Source organism: Prionailurus viverrinus, chromosome F2 (assembly GCF_022837055.1).
Source record: "Prionailurus viverrinus isolate Anna chromosome F2, UM_Priviv_1.0, whole genome shotgun sequence".
In the NCBI taxonomy this organism is placed as follows: Eukaryota; Metazoa; Chordata; class Mammalia; order Carnivora; family Felidae; genus Prionailurus; species Prionailurus viverrinus.
The window spans coordinates 25,531,802-25,543,999 of NC_062578.1; the positions used below are offsets into that span (position 1 = coordinate 25,531,802).

Here is a 12,198-nt window from a genome sequence, read left to right on the forward strand (position 1 = left end):
CTTTATCTCTGTAAAATTTTACTACACTATGCCTTGGTGCTGGCCTGCTTTTATTGATTTTGATGGCAGTTCTCTGTGCCCCCTGGATTTGGATGTCTGTTTCTTTCCCCAGATTAAGGACGTTTTCAGCTATAAATTTGTTCAAATAAACCTTCTGCCCCTTTTTCCTTCTCTTCTTCTTCTGGGACTCTTTTGACACAAATGTTATTATACTTTATAGAGATACTGAGTTCCCTAAGTCTACATTTGTGATCTAATATTTTTCTTTCCCTCTACTTTTCAGTGTCATTATTTTCCATAACTTTATCTTCTCTATCACTTATTGATTCCTCTGTGTCTTCCATCCTTGTGATCATTACATACAATCAGGTTTGAACCTCAGCTAGAGCATTTATTTAATCTTTTTAATCTTCAATCAGACTGTTTAGTTTTTAGGTCTCTTATCTCTGTGGTAAGTGTCTTTCTGGTTTCTTCAATCCTTTTCTCAAGCCCAGCTGGTATCCTTATAATTGTTTTTTTTTTTTTTAAATTCTGGTTCAGGCATATTACTTATCTATTTTGGTTAGCTCTCTGGCCATGACCTCTTCTTGTTCTTTCTTTTGGGATGGGTTCTTCCGTCTTGGAATGTTGTCCAGGTCTGTCTTTTATGTGTTAGAAAAGCCTGTGCCTGGTCTTATTTCCTCTAGAGCTGAAGTCTGCAACACTCTATGGTCAGTAGACCTGGGGCATGTGAGGGGTTTGTGCTGGTCTTTTGAGGAGAGGCCTGTTGTTGTGCTGGCTTTCAATCACACTCACCCTGTTAAAAAAGGCACCTGCAGAGCACAGAAGGGCGAGGCTTGGTGTAAGCAACTCAAGCCTCCACTGTGTGTGCTGTGCTGCTCACTGAAGTGATACCACTCCATCCATCTGCCTAAGGGGTGGTGCAGTGCTCCTGTGTTTTTATCTCAGACATGCAGCTAGGTTTCAAAACTCCAAGTTTTGGGGACATAGTGTCGTCTGGTCCTAAGCTGATCCTGTGGGGGAGGATCTCACTGTGTTGTGGCTGTTACCAGTTTGTCCCAGAAAAGCAGTCACACAACTGCACAGGGGCTTGGAATTTATGATGAAGTGCAGCAAAGAGCTGGCATACAGGTTAACTGCCCTCACCAGGTGACTCTGCTTGTCGTTGGGGAATAGGGTAGCTCAGTGGTGCCCGCCAGCTTTTTTGTCCCAGGGCAGGTGGTGCTGCCTCTTCCAAATGCACTCCAAGAAGAGGAACTGTCTCTCCCAACTCAATTCAGAGGATCCTCAGAGATGGGCTGATGTGATTAACTTTGGTCAGTGAGACATTAGAAGCAAAATGCAAGTAGAAGCTCAGTAGCACTTACACATTAAGGCTCTTCTTCTTGGAGTACTCCGTTTTGGAACCCAGTTGCCAAAGTTTGAGGCAGATAGGGAAAGGCCATCTGGGGAGAGAGATAGGGAAGCTCAGCCTGGCTCTAGCCATTCTAGCTATCCCAGCTAACACCAGATATGAGAGAATATACCCTTATGGACAGCCAGCCCTAGTAGATATTATGTGAGACACGGTGAAACTGTTCTAATCATACCCAGTGAATATTAAAGAATCATGAACAAATACATACTTAGTGTTTTAAGCCATTAGATTTTAAGGTCTTCTTATACAGCAACAGATAACTGAAGCAGAAATTGGTACCCAGAAGTAAGATTCTATCATCACACAATAGTTACATGGCATATGCTTAAAGACCAGGTGACAGGTGGAGGCCTGAAGAGCATAAAGGAAATTGTTATCAGACACTGGGGTAAAGAGGACTCAAGTTCTGTACTACAGAACGATTAGTGTGATTGTCACCTTCAGCAAAATGAAAAAAGTATTAGCTCTGAGAAGATTTCTACAAATAATATCAAAGTGGAAGCTAGATATGTGTGTCTACCTGTCCTAAAATATGAGAGAAGTTAGATGGGCTAAAAAACAAAACACAAAAACAAAACAAAAAAATAACTTCTCAATATTTAAGCAAAACATAGAGGAAATATAAAGAAGGTATGACTTGTTTTGTGTTAAAAAAAAATGATTCCTGGCAAAAGACTTTCAAAATTAGAAATTAGGTTGGGTAAAGATCGACTTCTGGGTACTTCTTGGAACTCATGCCCTCACAGTAAACATCAAGCCTAGGATGGGAGTGAAGAATACTTTCTGAGACCTCAGGAAGAGTTAAAGCTGTGCCTCAGAGAATTAATGAAGGGGTTTCTTAGAATCTTAAACAGGTCTGCACCACATTCAGTCACATAGTTTTAAGACAGCTGTATTAAAGGAACCGCTACTGGCTTGCATTAAAAGTGTTGACATAATTGGGGCGCCAATTATGGGTGGCTCACTTGGTGGAGTGTCTGACTTCAGCTCAGGTCATGGTCTCGCGTTTCATGAGTTTGAGCCCCACGTCAGGCTCTGCACTGACAGCTCAGAGCCTGGACCCTGCTTCTGATTCTGTGTCTCCCTCTCTCTCTGCCCCTTCCCTGCTCATGATCTGTCTCTCTCTCTCTCATAAATAAATAAACTTAAAAAAAAATAAATAAATGTTGACATAATTTAAAAAGATAAAAAGCCTATTCCATGAGAAGGAAGAAGATTGAGAAGGGTACTCTGTTGTAAATATACACCTTTTTTTCATTAAACATTTTTTTAGAAAAATGTTTATTTATTTTTTGAGAGAGAGAGACAGAGCGTGAGCTGGGGAGGGGCAGAGAGAGAGGGAGACACAGAATCTGAAGCAGGCTCCAGGCTCCAAGCTGTCAGCACAGAGCCCGACACAGGGTTCGAACTCATGAACTATGAGATCATGACCTGAGCCGAAGTCGGACGCTTAACCAACTGAGCCACATAGGCACCCCTTTTTCTTATGAAAAGGAAGAAAAGCCAGAGGGTAGATCCAAAGACCAAGGTGACTGAGCCAAAGCTGTATAGAACCACCTCAAGGAGGCAAAACTAGACCCTAAGCAAAGACTTTATAAGATCATAAATGGAGGTGGTTTTAAGCAACTAAATTTTGTGGATGACAGCAATAGAAAATTCATATGCTCCGTTCTTCAGATTCTGTTATTGGCTACTGGCTTGTTTCAGACACCATGTGTGTGTATCACTTCAGAACCTATTGGTCTCATCTTTCTTTGATTTCATCCACTCTTGTAGTAACCAGTTTGAGGAAGGCTCTGATAATTGACACTCTTCAGATGCCATAGCATCATATTGGCTCACAGTATATTTTCACATAATTTCAGTTGGACCAGGTGAGCAAGGATTAGAAAGTATGCTTGATGTCCTACTAAACCACAAGGCATGAGTGAGGTGGTGGAATATTAAACTGTCAGAAAAAACATGTGAACATTTTAGGAGTTTAAAGATGTGAGGCATCCATCCTAGGACATCCCCTTCATCTTTTTTTTTTTTTCAATTTCTTTAGCAATTCATAACTGCTATAAAGAGGCACAGTGTTTGGTGGAATTCTGAGCATTTTGAAGGCAACGACTGATTCACCCCATTTGTTAGGTGACTGAGAAAGCTAAAAGTTTCAAATAGAGCCCCGTATAAAGCACAACCTTCCCCACCACATAGGCAATATGATCAAATCAGTCCAATGGTGTTAGTAGTATCTCTGTTGGATAAGGATGCCATGTGGCAAGCTTGGATAGTAGAAGTATAAACTGGGTTCCTGAGCAAGAATATAACCTTCTGCAGTAAACAATAAATATTGTCCAAATATCTCCAGTAGCTTTGGCCACTGTAGCTTTTTCACTAACTCTTCTGCATTACCATTTTGCAGAGATTGTATTTGGCCAACATCTGAACTGACACTGTGATGAACTGAACTTGTACCTCCCCCCTTACTCACAAAGAATGAGGCTCCGTATAATAGGATAGCCAGATAAGGAAGGCATGAGGGATTTGAATGATCCCGGGAGTATACTGCATTGATCACTTCTTTCACATCACTCCTAATACTCGACCTCAGCTGTTTCTTCCAAGCCACTTCTGTGCAAACTAGGTCAGCACAATTTTGTAATCTCCTAGTTGATACCACCTCAAGCCTCTGTTGTGTTCATTTAACTTCTCCTGAGAATTCTCTGCTGATTCTATAGTGTCAAATGAGAAGGAGCCCATTCTGTTCACATGACGTACAAGCTGGAAGTATGAGAGTTAGTATTCATTGTGCAACTCTTTAAACAATAAAAGATGGTAAGTTAGGAGAAAAAATACTTTTCTCACTCCCTTCATCAGAAGACAATCCTGATGGTTTTTTTTTTTTTTGCAAATTAAAAAAATTTTTTTTGCAAATATGGTTTTTTTTTGCAAAATTAGTTTAAAAAAATACACTTTTAAATTAATTGAGGTAAGTTGCTGACATGACACTCTATTACCCACAAATACTTAAGTGAGAATTCCAGCAAAGATATTCTCCTATGTAACCACAATATAATCATCAATGCTGAGAAATAAATATTGATGTATTACTATACCAATAGTAATATTGATACATAGATACATTATTATATGGATACATTATTTTATCAATATAGTGACCCATTCTTTTTTTGTCAATTATCACCATAATTTTTTCATAGCAAAATTTCCCCCCCAAAAAAAATTTCCAATCTAGTATCATGTGCTGCCTTTAGTTGCCATGTTTTTTCAACCTTCTTTAGACTGGAATTGTCACTCTTTCCCTGACTTACAACCTTGACATGTTTAAATATTATAGACTAGTTATTTTGGAGAATGTCCCTTAATTTAGGTTTGCCTGATTTTTCTTCATGATTAAATTCATGTTATGTACTGGGCAAGAATCATAGAGAGCTTTTCCTTTTATTACTTCTTATCAGGTAATACAGGATTTTGATTTGTCTCATTGTTATGTTAACTTTAATCATTTGATTAAAGTTGTGTCTGCCTGGGTTCTTCATTGTATAGTTATTGTTTTTGCCTCTTTGTAATTAATAAGTATTTTGTGGGAAATTTTTTGAAACTATGTAAATATCTTATTTATAAAAAAGCTTACCCCACTAGTCTTAATATCTATTGAGGTTTATTATGATGGTTGTCAAATAATTATTTTCTAATTTTAATTCCATAATTTCTCTTATATATACTTGTTAGCACCCAGTTGTAAAGACAAATCTTTCTTTTTCCTTTCTTCCTTTCTTTCTTTTTTCTTCCTTCCTTCCTTCCTTCCTTCCTTTCTTTCTTTCTTCTCTTTCTTTTCTTTCTTTCTTCTCCTCCTTCCCTCTCTCTTTCCTTCCTTCTTTTTTTTTCTTTCTCTTTCTCTCTCTCTGTCTCTCACTCCCTCCCTCTCTCCCTCCCTCCCTCCCTCATGGATTCATATTTTATTCAATGGGTTATAAACCATTCTTATTGTTGTGTATCTTAATGTTCAAATGTATTTCAATGTTCAAATTATCCCAGATTTTGTAAGTGGACACCCCATCAAACTTACTTCTGCCTCTTTTTGGTATGTCTCATCATTGTTTTAGCACTTTAAAAATTTTTGTCACAACAATATGTTCCAGGGTTATGTTGTACTTTCCCTGACAAAGACTTTGTCCCCCAAGAACTGCCACTTCCAAGAATTTTCATCACTCATCATGTTCTGGTATCTACACCTAAAGTCTCTACAGCTTTAGAGAAGTAAGGCATATTATCACACTGTGGAACCTTCCTAGTTGTTCAAAATTAAAATTCGCAAAGTATAAGTTATTCAGATTTTAAGATTCACATACATTCAAATTCACACTGTTGGATGAACCATTCTATGAAGTTTGATAAATACACCACTATAATCAAACTATGGTAAAATTCCATCACTCTCTCCCTTGTGCTACTCCTTGTATGTAAACCCTTCTTTCACTCTTAACACTTGGCAACTTATGTCTTCCATTTTTATAATTTTGCCATTTTTGGAATTTCATATAAAAGGAATAGTAGAACTTATAGCCTTCCACCGACTTGTTTCACGAATGCATTTGCTCACCTGCATTGTTGCATGTTTCAGTACTCAGTTTTTTTTCATTGCTGAGTAACATCCCTTTATATAAATGTACCACATTCTATTTTTCCTTTCCTCCCCTGAGAGACATTTAGGTTGTTTCCAGTTTTGTGCTATTACAAATAAAGCTGCTATAAACATATCCAGGTAGGTTTTTGTGTGGATGCAAAACCACCAAACTGTTTTCTAAACTGATTATATCATTTTGCATTTTCACCAACAATGTAGGATTTCAAGGTGCTCCACATCCTTGCCAGCACTTGGCTGCTAGTTTTAATTTTTATTTTATAACCATTCTATTAGTAACTCGGTTTTTATTTAATTTGCATTTTTCTAATAAGTACTGATATTGAAGATAAAGTAGCATAATTTCATGCAAAGCAGAAGCTCTCCATGGTAATTATTCTCACCTGATAACTTGATTTGGGCCTGAAACGTCAGTCTCTCCACAATGATTATATTTATATTACAGATTATAATCTATTACAGTCCTGGTGATTCTGATCCAGCTTGCCTCCAAATCCCAAGAACAGCATCCACCCAATCCCCAGGTTAAAAACTAGTGGCCTCTCCACTAAGAAAAAAAGGACTAAAAGTGGGGTGAAGGTATAAATTTGCTTGGAGGTGGAATAAAGGGGGCTGCAAAAATTAAACTACGGTGACCTTCTTGTATTCACTCAAGTGAAAAGTGAAGTCATCTGTTCAAAATGAAATGTAAAGGTATTTTATTACAACAGACAGATTTTATTTTATTATGGAAATCCTTATCTATCTTTTGCCTTTCTTTCTTTAGCAGATGAAAGTGTGAAGTAACATCAGACAGAGCTATTTTACAAGAATTTTATTGCTTTAGTGCAATTGCATAAACCAAGGTTGCCTGCAAACCCATCCATAATGGTAAAAACAAGCCAGTTTCAGTTCACAATTTTCAAGTGGAAATTTTCCAGTTAAATGTCTTTGAATGGCATTGTCACTGGCATTGAACCTACTGGCTATCTTTTGTGTGAGCAGAACGTCATAGGTATTGCTCCTGCATAGTATGACAAATACAACATGTCAGAGATTTTGATGGGCAAGAATAATCTCCGCAGCCTCTTGACTTTCTTTTAAAGCAGTGAAGCTGTGGCAAAGTGTTTCCTCAGGAACGTGAAAGTCTAGAAGGACATTATTATTTTTTTAATGTTTATTTATTTTAGAGAGAGAGAGAGAGAGAGAGAGAGAGAGAGAGAGAGAGAGAATGAGTAGGGAAGGGGCAGAGAGAGAGGGAAACACAGAATCTGAAACAGGTTCCAGTCTCTGAACTGTCAGCACAGAGCCCGATGTGGGGCTCGAACCCACGAACTGTGAGATCATGACCTGAGCCAAAGTCGGATGCTTAACTGATTGAACCACCCAAGCTCCCCAAGAAGGACATTATTGTTAATTAAATCTCTGTATCTTGAAAAATAGAGTACAGTTGACACTAAAGAATTATCAGTCGTCTATATAGACTTGTTAGTAATGCAAATCTAAATAATAAGGAGAGCTGATAATTTCCAAACAGAGAATAGTTTATATTTGAGACCAACTGGGTAAATAGTGTTTGTGTAGATGTTGGCTTTTCAAGTTAATTTTAGTAATGGAAAATACCTTTCATTGCAGTGTCTGGTTTCTTTTTCAAAAAATGTAACCATCCTCATCAGTGCTGACAGCCCCAGTAGTTTAGTTTCTATAGTATACACAATTTTTGAAGCCTTGTCTTCTTGACCTGTCCTTTTGGTGTTTTTAGGCTGTTACCGAATACAACTGGCAATTAGTAACCACATACAGCTTTTGTTTTGTTAGAAGGTACACATTGCGAATATTTTATTCTTCTTGTGTTCAACATTATACTTTATTCTAAAATGGTGGGTCATTTCCAGAAAAATAAAGAGAACCAGATATCTAGTAAGATTTTATATCAAACAACTGTAGGTCAGAAAAATTGAGTCACACCAGAGGAATTTCAAATCCTGGAAAAGTAGAAAAATAATCTAGCAGCATGAATTTTGTTCCATATCAAGAATCTTATAGGAGTAAGACTCTGGACAATGAACACTTCCTTTCTCCAAAGGTAATGCAAATCTACTTACTGATTGAATAAAACATCCCCTCCAGTCCCCCCCCCCCCCCGCCCCCTGCTTTACACTAAGACTTATGGGAAATTTGCATAATGTTAGTGGAACCATTCCTTAGAATGTGAACCTTAAATGAAGGAGTTGGATGTCAGATAGGAACGTGGCATTTCTTAACTCAGGTTAATTATGAAATATAAACCTAACCCAATGTTTATTTGTTCATAATTTCAAGCTCCTTTACTATCATTCTTCCAATCTGGGTTAAGTTCCATACACAATTTTTTTTTTAAATATCGCTAATAAAGTATTGTCATTATTTTCTCATGTGTAGTATTAAAGAAAGATTCAATGTCTAAAAAGTTATATTAATCAGTTCAGCCACAGCTTTTCTTAGAAGTTTTTAATATGTTAAATTTATACACAATTTATACAATGTGTAAATGGTACATCTTCTTACTTCAATATTAACATGATTAGAATTGATTAAAGTACTACAATTGTCTTGTAAGTGTGCTTTTCACCTATACCAGCTTATTATATGAAGAATCATTCCTTAACAGTAGCCCAAAGCTCAGTTTGTCAAAAATTTCTTCCAGAAAACAAAAACTATAAATACAATGTCAAATGCATTACTTTAGAAGATTTCATATGATATAGCCCAATAAGCTATAGCAAAGTGATGCTTTTTCCTGTTAAATTTAATATAAATGCTGACCATCAATGGTGGGAGACTACCTCTTCTGATGTATTATGCAATTACATTGATGGATGGTTAATTGAGTCACTGTGGCAGACCATATGTTTACTCATGACCTGAATGTCATTGGTCAGGTTATGGCTTCACATCTCTGACCTATAAACATATACTACTTTGGAAAATACCTCTTTTAAATTTCAATTTCTATTTTAAAATGCCCAAAGTAAAATAAATTATTAACTTTATCATCAGAAATTTGCACACAGTTGTTTTTTGTCACCAAGATGACTTAGACTGTTGGTTGCATGGTTTAAAACCACCGGTAAATGTAATAGGACTTTTATGTAAATGATGAAATTGTCTCAGTTTAGGCGTTCTCTGATATTAACAGAAACTTTGCTCGAAGTTTCATACATATATATATGTATGAAAGTACATATATATATGTATGAAATATATATATATGTATATATATATACAGCTATTTAGATAATATTCAGTTTTCTGATCAAGTGTCTACCAGTAAAGAAAAAAAAAAACTAAGAAAATGGACATGAGTTAGAATTCTTGACCACTGAGCTTCTTTAAACTACTTGAGTCGTCTTTAAGCGAATTTGATTCTGCGTTATGATTATCTTTTATTGTTGGCAATTTGGAAAGGAAGAGAGAGCTCTATTTACCACCTGCCTTTTACATAATGCTGTATGAATACTAACAACTTGCAGTATCCGTGCACTTACCTTCTCTTAGAAAGAAGTTACAAATGATTTTTAAAGCTAATTTCTTAGACAGTACTTTATTATGGGCAATCTATCTGGAGTCTATTAAGACGAACAACAAACAAAACCCCCTCAGTTTCACGGAATAACCAAATACATTTGTATCACATAATGGAAGAATTCTAAGATCCATCCTGCCCCCCACCCCTCCGCCAAACATCCACCCTCTAGTATGTAGAGCCTAAGGCTGTGAGTATCATGGATTTTACTCCCATAATTAGATTAATTATATGCCACAGTGGAATTTGAAAAAAGGAGATTATCTGGGGTGAGCCTGAACTAATCAGCTGAGCCTTTAACAAGGACTGGGCTTGGGGTGCCTGGGTGGCTCAGTCGTTAAAGTGCCCCACTTTGGCTCAGGTCATGATCTCAGGGTTCCTGGGTTTCAGCCCCGCAGTCAGGCTCTGTGCTGACAGCTCAGAGTCTGGAGCCTGCTTCTATCGGATTCTGTCTCCCTCTCCCTTTTCCCTTCCCCCGCTCATGCTCTGTCTGTCTCTCGAAAATAAACATTAAACAATTTTTTTTTTTTTTAAAGGACTGGGCTTTTCCTGAAGTCAGAAATTCAGAGCTCGGGAAAGATTCTGCAGGTACAGAGATTATCCAGTACTGGCTGTGAAGATAATGGGAGTCATAGGACAAGGAAAGCAAACAGCCTCTATGAGCACAGTGGGCTCCCAAAAAATAGTCCACGAGGAAGCACGTTCTTTCCTACCGACACCACAAGAGGTTGAATTCTTCCCATAACCTGAATGAACTTGAAAGGGATCCTACCTGAGAGCATCCAATGAGAACTCTGTTTGGCTGACACCTTGATTTCAGCCTTAGAATCGGTGGATTCTGACCAGGACCAGTGGATGATGAATACTGAGGCCATCACTCAATGCCTGGACTCATTGACAAAGGGGTGTTGTTTTAGGTCACTAAATTTGTGATGATTTGTTACATGGTAATAGAAAAGTAATGTAAACCACTTGGAATATAGCTTATTGCAATCAATTCATATTTATAGTAATTATTATTTATATCAATATTTAATTCTTAAGGGCTAATGAAAATATAAAAGAATATGCATGGTTATGAATCAAATACCCACACATCCTAGTTAGCACACAAACGCTGTGCATACTTATAATATTGCCACGATTAAGAAGTGTGGTAAGTATTTTAGTAAAATACACCCTTGAACTGTGATTCCTATTTTTAACTATTTGGATTTTGAGAGAAGAAACATTTCTGCTTATTTATCAAAAGGACATAAAATACCTTCAAAACTTGTGTAAGCAGTTTTGCATATTTTCTCTCTGAACTAATAATTTTTAAAGCCATTTAAATTTCTCAAATGCTTTAAGGTAAATACTATTAGTCTTTTACATCGATGTGGTAGGACATGTATCTAAGTCATGCTGCTTTATCCATGACCCGTCTTTGATGATTCATCCAGTTTGACAAGTAACTGTCTGCTTTTGAGCTCTTTGGTTTGCATCAACAGTGAGATGAAATGAGACTTGAACAACATGTACTATTGAAGCAAAATATCATACAATCATTGTATTGTTAGAAAAATAAAGCTTTGTAATGGACAAAAATAGCTAATGGAGCAGTATCTTTGATTCAATCATTGATTTTCACACAAAATATCCAGAATTAACTTAAATATCTTTTGTCCAATGACTTTGACCTGTAACAAGAAAAAAGAGGGCTCATTTCTGCTATATAATTTTTTGGGACTACATTGAGAAAGATTATGAAAATGTACATATAATAAAATTGTCGACAATGGTTGAGTCTTTTAATTGTGAACTACCTTCAAGGAGGCTGCCTTGAAAAAGAGAACTAACAGTTCTTCATTTCGATTAGCTTACCTTTTCAAGTATTCTGCTAAGAACTTTTATCACACAAATAGAAGCAAGAACTTTATTGTCATCACTATAGCAACTGCAGGGAAATTTATTTCAAAACAGTCGGCTACCTCACAATTTTTCCAGGATGGAAAGGAGAGCAGATGATATGTAACATTTTAATTCATTTATAAAAATTGTTCAGTGATCTAAATTAGTACAGTGTCTCTTACGACGGCAAGATAGTCCGGTTTCTTTATAATATTTTTGTGTGTTTGTTTGTTTAGGCAATACGAGATCATACATGTATCTGTGTACATGCATAAGTTAATGTGAATTTTTTTATGGATTAATTTTCAGCATCTCTTTCACAACTTTGAAAGCGGCTTATAAAAATCTTTTTTAAAGAATAACTTTATACGGATCATTCAAAATTTGAGTATGTCACTAAACAATACTTTCTCTGGGAGCTAGAATATTTAAATGAACAACATCAAACAAATATTAATGTATGTGGGCAAATGGAGAATAATACTATCTTCTTTGTCTTGAACAAGAATTCTCACAATCCAAAGGCTGATTTATTCAATATGTTGTGCTCTCTCTCAAATTTCTGTGCAAGAAAATGCTCTTGTTCTTACTACCGTATCTTTTCATTTCTCTGAACTTTTTCACGAACATACATAGTTCAAAGTTGCAGACAATCTGCATTTAAAATAAGAGGATCATAGAGTAGGGCTGCCTGGG

General features: G+C 36.6%; 1 long non-coding RNA gene across 1 annotated transcript in view; it reads left to right on the forward strand.

The window, feature by feature from the left end:
* The window catches only part of LOC125156054 (uncharacterized), a 30,898-nt gene extending 19,699 nt beyond the window's left edge, over positions 1 to 11,199 (forward strand). The window contains exon 4 of the long non-coding RNA XR_007148452.1: positions 10,149 to 11,199. This is a non-coding gene — a long non-coding RNA (uncharacterized LOC125156054). The remainder of the gene's footprint in view (positions 1 to 10,148) is intronic.
* Positions 11,200 to 12,198: the final 999 nt, after the last annotated feature.